The sequence below is a fragment of the Panthera onca genome, chromosome C1 (assembly GCF_046562875.1).
Source record: "Panthera onca isolate mPanOnc1 chromosome C1, mPanOnc1 haplotype 2, whole genome shotgun sequence".
Classification (NCBI taxonomy): domain Eukaryota; kingdom Metazoa; phylum Chordata; class Mammalia; order Carnivora; family Felidae; genus Panthera; species Panthera onca.
The window spans coordinates 13128273-13137908 of record NC_138346.1 but is presented as its reverse complement, the minus strand read 5'-3'; the positions used below and the strand labels follow the sequence as shown (position 1 = coordinate 13137908).

At 39.9% G+C, this 9636-nt stretch overlaps 1 pseudogene; it reads left to right on the top strand.

Moving 5' to 3' along the window:
• Window positions 1–6798: 6798 nt before the first annotated feature.
• Window positions 6799–9636, top strand: part of LOC144617325 (small ribosomal subunit protein eS4, X isoform-like) — a 125210-nt pseudogene continuing 122372 nt past the window's right edge.

Here is a 9636-nt window from a genome sequence, read left to right as displayed (position 1 = left end):
GAGGTAGTCTCTCTTACCCGTGCAGGGCAGACGTGTGTGTGTGTGTGTGTGTGTGTGTGTGTGTGTGTGGCGGGGGGGGGTGGGGGGGTGGTGGTATTCTTGTCAGTCTTTTTGTTACGTTTAGGCCTTCAACTGATTGATGAGGCCCACCCACATTAGAAAGGTCGGCCTCCTTTAGTCAGTCCACTGATTCAAATGTCAATCTTACCTAAAAACATGTTCACAGGAATACCCAGAACAATGTTTGATCAAATTTCCAGGCACCCTGTGGCCCAGTCAAGTTGAGACATAAAATTCATCGTCATAGAAACCTCGTAGTATAACAAGCTTGCTTCTGGGACTGTTAGCTTTTCTAGATATTAACTTTCTAAAAATTAGATTGTGGAATAGCATAATAAACCACCTTTCTATCTTCTCAGGAACGTATTATATGTGTATTTTTCAGGAACTATATTTCTTTATATTACGACAAATCTGTTTGTGCTGAATTTCATTTATCTTGTTCTCTGTGCAGTGATTAACCTGATTCTTAAATAAATTGTGAAAATCTTCAAGAAGCTTTTTTTGAAATTCCTCTGGGTGGCATTAAGCACTAAGGATGTTAATTGAATCCTTAAATTTTCATTTAAGTCAGGTTATTTTTACCCACAGGCTATCTAGTTATCAAATGTCTATTTATCAAAATAGATCTGTCCTCTTACCTTTTAAACTTTATTCTCATTTTTTAGAGGATAAATGATCTCTATTGATTTTTCTTTGTAAGTTTCTATTTTATAAGTCATACTAAGAAACGGCTCATTCCCTAGTTAATTTTTTATCCTATATTACAGATTAAATGGAGAAACCTCTAAAAATATAATTCTAAGTATATTGGATGTGGTATATTACGTGCAGAAAACACTTTTGTTCGATCATCACTGCTCATGAAAACTGTCAGAATTTTTTATGAGTGCACTTAGTTAAAAATCATCAAGGTAATAATTTTATGGTACTTAATATTTTCAAATGGAATTACATTTATTAAACCTGATTAGTAGTCAATGGACCCATGAAGCTTGAAGCAAAGTGATATCAGACTCATCAATCAAAGCTTTAAAAGGTTAGAGGCTTTTGCAAGATTATGTAGCCAGCACCCTTCCTGTATTTAGATCTTAATGATTCCAGGTTGTAAGAATGTATTCTATTTTAAAATCCCTCAGGATTCCCTAAGGATTTATCATGAAAAGGGTTATTGTATGGCAGTGTGCAGCAGCAATAAAATATGTTCTTGATGTTTTTAAGCATTAAACTGAGGTGCTTTGAAGATTCATCTTTCTCTTCACTTACAAAACTTAGATAATACCTGATAATACATACTTTCTTTTCTTCATATTTGGCATTTAAAACATTTTTTTTAATGTTTTGTTTTATTTTTGAGAGAGTGTGAGCAGGCAAAGGGCAGGTAGAGAGGGAGACACAGAATCCAAAGCAAACTCCAGGCTCTGAGCTGTCTGACCTGACCAGCGCGGGGCTTGAACTCACAAACTGCAAGATCATGACCTGAGCCGAAGTTGGACGCTTAGCCGACTGAGCCACCCAGGCGCCCCTCATACTTTCTTATTTTGAGAAAATTCTTTAAACTTTAACGAGAACTGTTAGAACATCAGTTTAAATACAACCACAGCTCCCACTCAACCCTTTTAAATGGTCTTCCAATGACAGAAGAGAGCAAATGGGAGAAAACGAAACAATGCCTGATATTTACAGGCCCCTGAAGGTTCAGCGTTAATCTGAATGGTTTTTAAGAGCCACTGCACTATGGGGTGAGCAGGTCACAGGAACCCACCCATCCAGGTGGCAGAAACTGATCCTTTGTCATCTGCTAGAAGCTTTTTTTCTCTAGCAGATCCCAGAGGTGCTGAGAAGAAAGTCAAGGCAGGCACACAGCAGGCCTCTGGGTACCCAGAGTAGGTGTGCTGGAGACCTGAATTTAGAATTAATAACGATCTTGACCTGAGGCTGAAATTCAAAACAATTTTATTTCTGGGACTGAACCAGGAAGATTTAGCAGTTCGGGTCAGGTTCAATATTGAAAATGTTTTTAAGTGACCACTTTTGTTTTAGGAAGTTGTGTACGTTTACTGTTTGGTAAAACTCACTTACTGGTGAAGGCTGGTCCATATAACTACTTTCCAGCTTGAGTCTGAATTGCGATTCTTAGAGTGTAGTGTATAGATCATCAGGAAGTCACTGGAAGAACCAGCTGCCAGAAGGGGCGCCTGGGTGGATCAGTGGGTTAAGCGGCTGACTTCAGCTCAGGTCATGATCTTGCCGTTCCTGGGGTGGAGCTCTTCATCAGGCTCTGTGCTGACAGCTCAGAGCCCGGAGTCTGCTTCAGATTCTATGTCTCTCTCCCTGTCCCTCTGCCACTCTCTCCGTCTCCAACCCCCCCCCCAAAAAAAAAACAAAAACAGAAACAAAAAACATTAAAAACAAAACAAGTTAAAGGATATTCTGCACACAGGGTAGGATTAAAAGAGCAAAGCAAGAGGAAACAAAAGGAGCTATTTATTCAAGTACCGGCCCAAAAGAGATTGAGAAGAAGCACTGAGAATGGGGCTTTCCAGTTGTGGGGGGGCATCGAAATGCTTTGGACTGGGTGAAAAGTGTGAAAGTTCATTTGTTTATTAAAAAAAAAAAAAAAAAAAAAGCAGGGGGAGTGCCTGGGTGGTTCAGTTGGTTAAGCATCCAACTCTTGATTTCCGCTTAGGTCATGATCTCAGCGTTCATGGGATTGAGCTCCATGTCAGGCTCTACACTGACCACATGAAGCCTGCTTGGGATTCTCTCTCTCCCTCTCTCTCTGCCCCCCTCCTGCTCACATCCACGTTCGCATGCTCTCTATCCTAAAATAAATAAACATTAAAAAAAAAAAGCAGCAGCAGCAACAGCATACAATAAATCACTGATCCTGGTCTCCGATGAAAGACTTGTGCCCTCTACTCTCCCCTAAAAGTCAATGCCTGACTGGTAATGGGGATGGGGGTTAGAATAGATTTTCCATAGTTTGGTGAACTCAGAAGCAGGAGAGATTTTTATAGTATTTCTATCTAAATCCCTGGAATCTGGCAAGCCTCACAGAGTCCCTCATGCATGACCCAGAAATAGAAGAGTATGATGGAGTTGTGAAGATATTTCAAGACAGACTTCAATAGCACTGCCAAGTTTTCCTGACCACAGAGTGGAGCAGGGGAGGGGCTGACTGTTGATGCTCCTCAGGATGGAGACCAGCCGAGGAGAGACTGGGAAGAAAACCGGACAGCTCTGTGTCATCTCAGCAGAGGTCAGCGCGGGCAGATGTGGATCGAGGACCAGCACACCTCCTCCTCCTTATGCTTTCACCATCCTGAGGCTCCCAGATTGTTCGCGCTTTCTCAGAAAAGGAGGGACAGGGGAAACCCAAACTTCCCAGGAAAGTCCTGAAGCGACCGCTATTTCTCTGAAGGAGAAGTTTGGAAAAACACAGGATGGTGGCAAAACACATAGTTTGAGGAGACGGGGTGGGGGAGGGAGAAAAGAGGGAGGAAGGGAAAAGAAAGAAGAAAGAGGAATAAAAGGAACAAAAGGAAGGAAGGAGAAGGAACGGAATAGAAATGGAAAAGGAAACGAAATAAATAGGCAATGGGAAATGATAAAAGTGAAATGCACGAACAAGTCACAGCCCACGTAGAAGCAACTCACACTGTGGTGTGATTCAGTAGAATGAAATAAACCCAACTTGATCTTGATACTTGGGACATCTCTTTCAGCTTTCACAAAGGTCCTAACATTAAATCTGAGATAAAGACGGGATTCTAACACAGTGGCCATAAAATCACCTGCACTGTCCTAATCATGTGGCCATGTGTGTGCTCTAGAGCTTGGGAGTGAGGATATGGAAAAGAAGCAAGGCCAGCTTGGGTATAGGTGCAGAACAGCCCGTGAAAGTTCACCAAGTGAATCACTTACAAAAGGAAAAAATTCACTGGCAAGGTGGGAGATGACAGAGGGAAGGAATTCTTGCGGGGCACGGAAGGGTAGTGACAACTTCGATTTAAGAAGCAGGGAAGGGATAACAGACCCCATGAAAATTCTATGGAAAAAGAACTAGAAGTGGATGTACAATACTCATATTATAAGAGGTCAGTATAAAAAAAATAAGAACAATAACACCACCATCAAACACTGGGGCTAGAGATGGAGAATGTGGGGCAAAGTGTTTTAAGCTAAATCATTGATCAGAGTGAGGAGAAAATAGGTATTGTTTTTAATTTTTTTTTTCAACGTTTTTTATTTATTTTGGGGACAGACAGAGACAGAGCATGAACGGGGGAGGGGCAGAGAGAGAGGGAGACACAGAATCGGAAACAGGCTCCAGGCTCCGAGCCATCAGCCGAGAGCCTGACGCGGGGCTCGAACTCACGGACCGCGAGATCGTGACCTGGCTGAAGTCGGACGCTTAACCGACTGCGCCACCCAGGCGCCCTGGTATTGTTTTTATTAAAGAGTATCAAGCATATTATCCAAAATTAGGGAGGAAAAACCTTAAGATATTAAAAAAAAAACAAATGAAAAGGGAACTGTAGAGTATGGGATTAGGAAAGAAAGAATTCCAGAAGTGTACAATTCTTCTGTACAATTTGATGTTATTGTGAGCAAGAATTATTACAACAAAGATTCCATGACTGTAATGATAATGCCACTTGGGGTCATGGTTAAATTCCTGGATTTTAAGCCTATCACTTACTACTTAGTGGCTGGAGTCTTGAGAAATTTTCTTTAACCTTTCCTGTCTTAGTTTCTTAGTCTGTAAAATGGGAGAGAGTTATAGGATGATTGCAAGGACCTAATCTGTGAATTTAATCTCTAAGTATTAATCTGTGTATTCAGACATATGGGAAGTACATTGTGAATGTTGGATTTAACGATTTAGCTCTTCTGACCCTTAACAGATTTATATTTGCCTATAAAATGGTGACTCTAAAATCTATATGACTAAGTGTTATTTATGCTTTTCATTTACATGTTGCTAGGGGGATAAGACCTCTTCTGAATGCGTTACTTCCTTTTCATCCCCCAGCCTCAGGGTGGCTGGTTGAGTTTCCATCTTCTGTCATATGGCCCTTTGTGGTAGCCTTCGTGGACTTCTCCCCCTCATCCCAGATTTCTAGCCCTCTATTTACCATCCACACTCATTCAGGAAGATATTTTTAACCTGGCCAAATCTCTCTCCTCCTTAAAAGTCTTCAGTGTTTCTCTGGATGCCTCAGTTGGTTAAACATCCAACTTTTGCTTTTGGCTCAGGTCATGATCTTGCCATCATGAGACAGAGCCCCAAGTAGGGCTCTGCACTGACATCATGGAGCCTGCTTGGGATTCTCTCTCTCCCTCTCTCTCTCTCTCTGCCCCTCCTGACTTGCTCTCTCTCTCTCTCTTTCTCTCAAAATAAATAAATAAACTTAAAAAATATATATCTTAAAAAAAAAAGTCTTCAGTGTTTTCCAACTGCCTAAGGAGACAGTTTCCACTTTTAGACAAAGAAACAAACCTATTCCATTTCCCCATTAAACATCTTGTGAGCAGGCCATGCTGAACACTTATATTTCCTGAAATAATCTATTGAGATAATTATTCCTCTCTGTAGGAAATGAGCTTCATCCAATATAGATAGTAGGATTTTAACACATGTTTACCGAATGAATAAATGAATGAATGAATAAATAAATGAATAAATGAGATTATAAAACCATAATAACCCTGTTGTTTGATTCCAGAAATAGATTATATTTATTCTACTTCTAAAGAGCTCAGGAAAAAAAAAAAAAAAAAAAACAAAAACCACTATGCGATCTTTTTCTGTGCCATATAAATCCAATATGATAAAAATACAACCCAATCTTTTCCTCCATGTTTAGGGCTCTGATTAGAATAGAGTCTTACTGACAGTTGATTCTGAATACATATTTGTTGAATGAGTTAATACATGAATGGCTAAATGGATGAATGCATTAATATGCATTCATTCCAAGTTCAAGAACTCCTATTTAACACAGTTAATTGAATTTTACTACTGGCTGTATTTGAGTTTCCTCATTTTAGAATTAAAAAGTTCAATCCCTAGTATAGTTAAATGTCTAGGTATTCTTAAAATAGAGGATATGTAAATGCAAAACTAGATCCAAAACTGGGCTATTCAATATTTGTCTATGCTAATTCACTGTAAAAGCTTCTTCTCTATTAAAAGTATCTCCCACCCGCCCCCAGCATTAGTCTCCTTTTCAGTCTCTATTTGTTCTTGCTACAGTAATGATACAGAGGATCCCAGCCCCCCAGGAGTTGAAAATCACCTTAGTCTCATCCCCTGTGAGCGTGGATGCTGTGAGGGCAAGATCTTTCCAAAGAAGAGTGGGCTGGGTCCAGGCAGTTTGAAGCAGGTGTGTGATTAATGCAGGATGGTGAACGGTAATGGCTGCCATCCAAGGGCAACAGCAAGCTGAGTAGTGGAAACCAGTGGGAAGACCTGAATGTGTGTACAAGGCAGATAAAGAAAGACCTCAATAAATTGTTTAGGCTATAATTATTGCAGCTTGCAAATATTTTTAATAGCAACCAGGAGAATCAGACCAGAGCTTGGTGGGTATGAACCAGTTCTCAGCTTCTGGGTTTCCCTTATTCCCCCTCTGCCTCTCAATATTAAAACCATTTTGGTGATAATTCACCAAAGACCAGAGGTGCACATCCATTGCTTTCCATTTGAGGCTCAGGGTATTGGGAGGCGGCATGATGAAAAACAGCTTGGTCCTCAGGTAAGCAAATGAGTTCATCTCATTTCAATTATAGGATTTATGTTTCCCATTTAGTTATAAGAAGATGCCATAAAACTCTAATTGCCTAGAGGCAGAAAACTGTGACAAACTTGATTCTTATCCTTTATGTCATTTCTTGGATTTTGACAGCAGATGCTCAAAGTATAATTTTCTGTCAAATAAACGACGATGTTGAACAGGCAGTGGTTAAACTCATCAGTGATAACCAATAGAAACAATGTATGGCTGAATCAGACCATGAAGTAAGAAAGAAGTTAAAATTTATTTCTTGTTCCCACGTGGAGCTGACAGTTAAAATAATGGGTCTATGCCTGAGCAAGACCATGGGTTTATGTGGACTTTAGAGCCATCCTACAAGTTGGTTTAGAGACTTTGGCAATTGTGTCACTGATTCTCCAAGACGAAACGGCCTAAGATTTCCATACGTCTCTCTGGGATTCTTTTGTTTGGGGATGATCCTGTGTTTAGCGTCGACCACCAAGTCATGGTTATATATTACATTTGTTGCGGTAATCACGTTTATTTCTGTTTATGGTTGTCTATTCCCTTCCCTCTCTAGGAGACTTTCAGCTTTATGAGGAAAGGGCCACATGGGTCCTGTCCACCGGTTCACAGCACAGTTCCTGTCCTGATTAATGGGCATTGAATAAAAGAGTCATGATGTAATTTTGAAGTCTAAACATTTGACAGAACAAGTCATTAGAGGGCAGAACAAGTGTTCGTAGTCAGTATCTGCCAAGAAAATATTTTGGATAAATTCGAGCAAAAACGAGCTACGATTTTTCGAAAATGGAATATACTTCCTTGTGAACTGTTGAGTACTCTTTCATCCAGTAAAAACTCTGCCCTTGGATCATGGTAACAATCAAACAGCGATGCTCAGTGTCTACAAAGCCTTTTGTGACATAATCTTCCACTGTCACTTGAGCTTCTCTCCACAGCCCAGGGTTCTGCTGGTTCCTCAGTCCATTTGCCTTCCCCACTTTCCTTTCTGATACAAGGCATTTCTTTGGACAGGGCACTCCTTCTCCATGGGAAGCTTATCTCTTCTTTGCAGGTCATTTCATTACCATTCTCTGAATTTTAAAGATTTTTTTTTAATGTTTATTTATTTATTTTGAGAGATGAGAAAGAGAGAGAGGGAGGGAGAACATGCACACACATGAGTGGGGAGGGGCAGAGAGAGAAGAAGAGAGAGAATCCCAAGCAGGGACAGGGCTGTCAGCACAGAGCCAGACTGAGGGCTCCATCTCACAAACTGTGAGATCATGACCTGAGCTGAAATCAAGAGTCAGACACTTAACTGACTAAGCCGCCCAGGGACCCCACCATTCTCTCAATTTTAGAGTTAAGACTCTTACTACCCATCTCTCCAATGCATTCCCTTTCGTAACTGTCTCACAGCATTTGGAATATGTATGTATGCTGTTTCACAAGAGCCACTGAAGTCAGAGATTATTTCTTATACTCACTGGATCCCTAGCATCCAGAATGGATCAATAAATGTTAGTAGGATGAATGGATAAATTAATCCCGGCTTAAGCTTTAAAAATTACCCTACTGCTTGCAATGATTAGTTTTATTCCTCAACTTAACTGGACCACTGGGTTGCCCAGAGATGTGGGCAAACGTTATTCTGGGTGTTTCTGTGAGGGTGTTTTTGGAGGAGATGAATGAACATTCAAATTGGATAGACTGAGTAAAGCAGATTATCTTCCCTAGTATGGGTGGACCTCATCCAATCAGTTGAAGGCCTGAATGGAACAAAAGGGCTGACCCTCTTTCAGGTAAGAGAGAATCCTTCCTGTCTGCCTTTGCATTGGGACATCAGTTTTTTTTCTGTCTTCGGACTTGAGCTGAAACCTTGGCTCTTCTGGGTCTTTAGCTTACTAACTGTGTATCTTGGAACTTGTCACCTTCTATAATCATGTGATCTGATTCCTTCCAATAAATCTCTGTTTATATATTTGTATATCCTATTGGTTTTATGCCTTTGGAGAATGCTGATTAATGTATTACTTGTTAGTCAAAACAAAATAACCTAGAACATTTTTCTCTTTAACTTTCGACGTCTTGTGATATTTTCTTTTGTATTATAGGATACAGTCATCTGGATGACTGAGGTCTTAAGATAAACATCTTTGATTTCTTCGTGGTATTTTCCTTTCCTTTCCATACCTGTATCATTTTCTAGCTCGACCTGACTTTTAATAACAAGTTTGAAGTATTTTTTTTTAATTAAAAACAGACAACTGCAGAGAAAGAAGAGTATCTTTTACTTCTGAACTTTACGTGCATTTTTCAACAAAAAAGAACCAATATTTAATAACATTTTTTTCATATCAGTATATAACCTATTGCCTGGCCAATTACTTTTTATTGATCCGAATTTATTGCTTGTACGAGCTTTGGAGATTTGTGAAGTTGACCCTGTATCTTCAGTGGTCGGCCCTTATTAAAAGAGTTTGCAAAACTGCAAATGTTTTATATTAGCTTGAATACAGCTGCGTTTGTACAAAACATCAACGTCCATTGATAGGGAAAGAAAGTGACACATACAGAATTAAAACGTTAAGGATATTAAGGCCTATGTTCTGGGAGACAAAACTACATTAAAGCCTCAGTTATTTAGAAGCTGCGTTTTGGCAGCACAGAGGAATATCCTAATTATTATAGATGACATTAATGATCATGGTGATGACTGAAAATAAAACTAAAATGCAAAGATAGTCGTTAAAAATGAAGCCCCAGTTGAAGCCGCTAATTACACTTAATGTGCCACAGGTTAGCG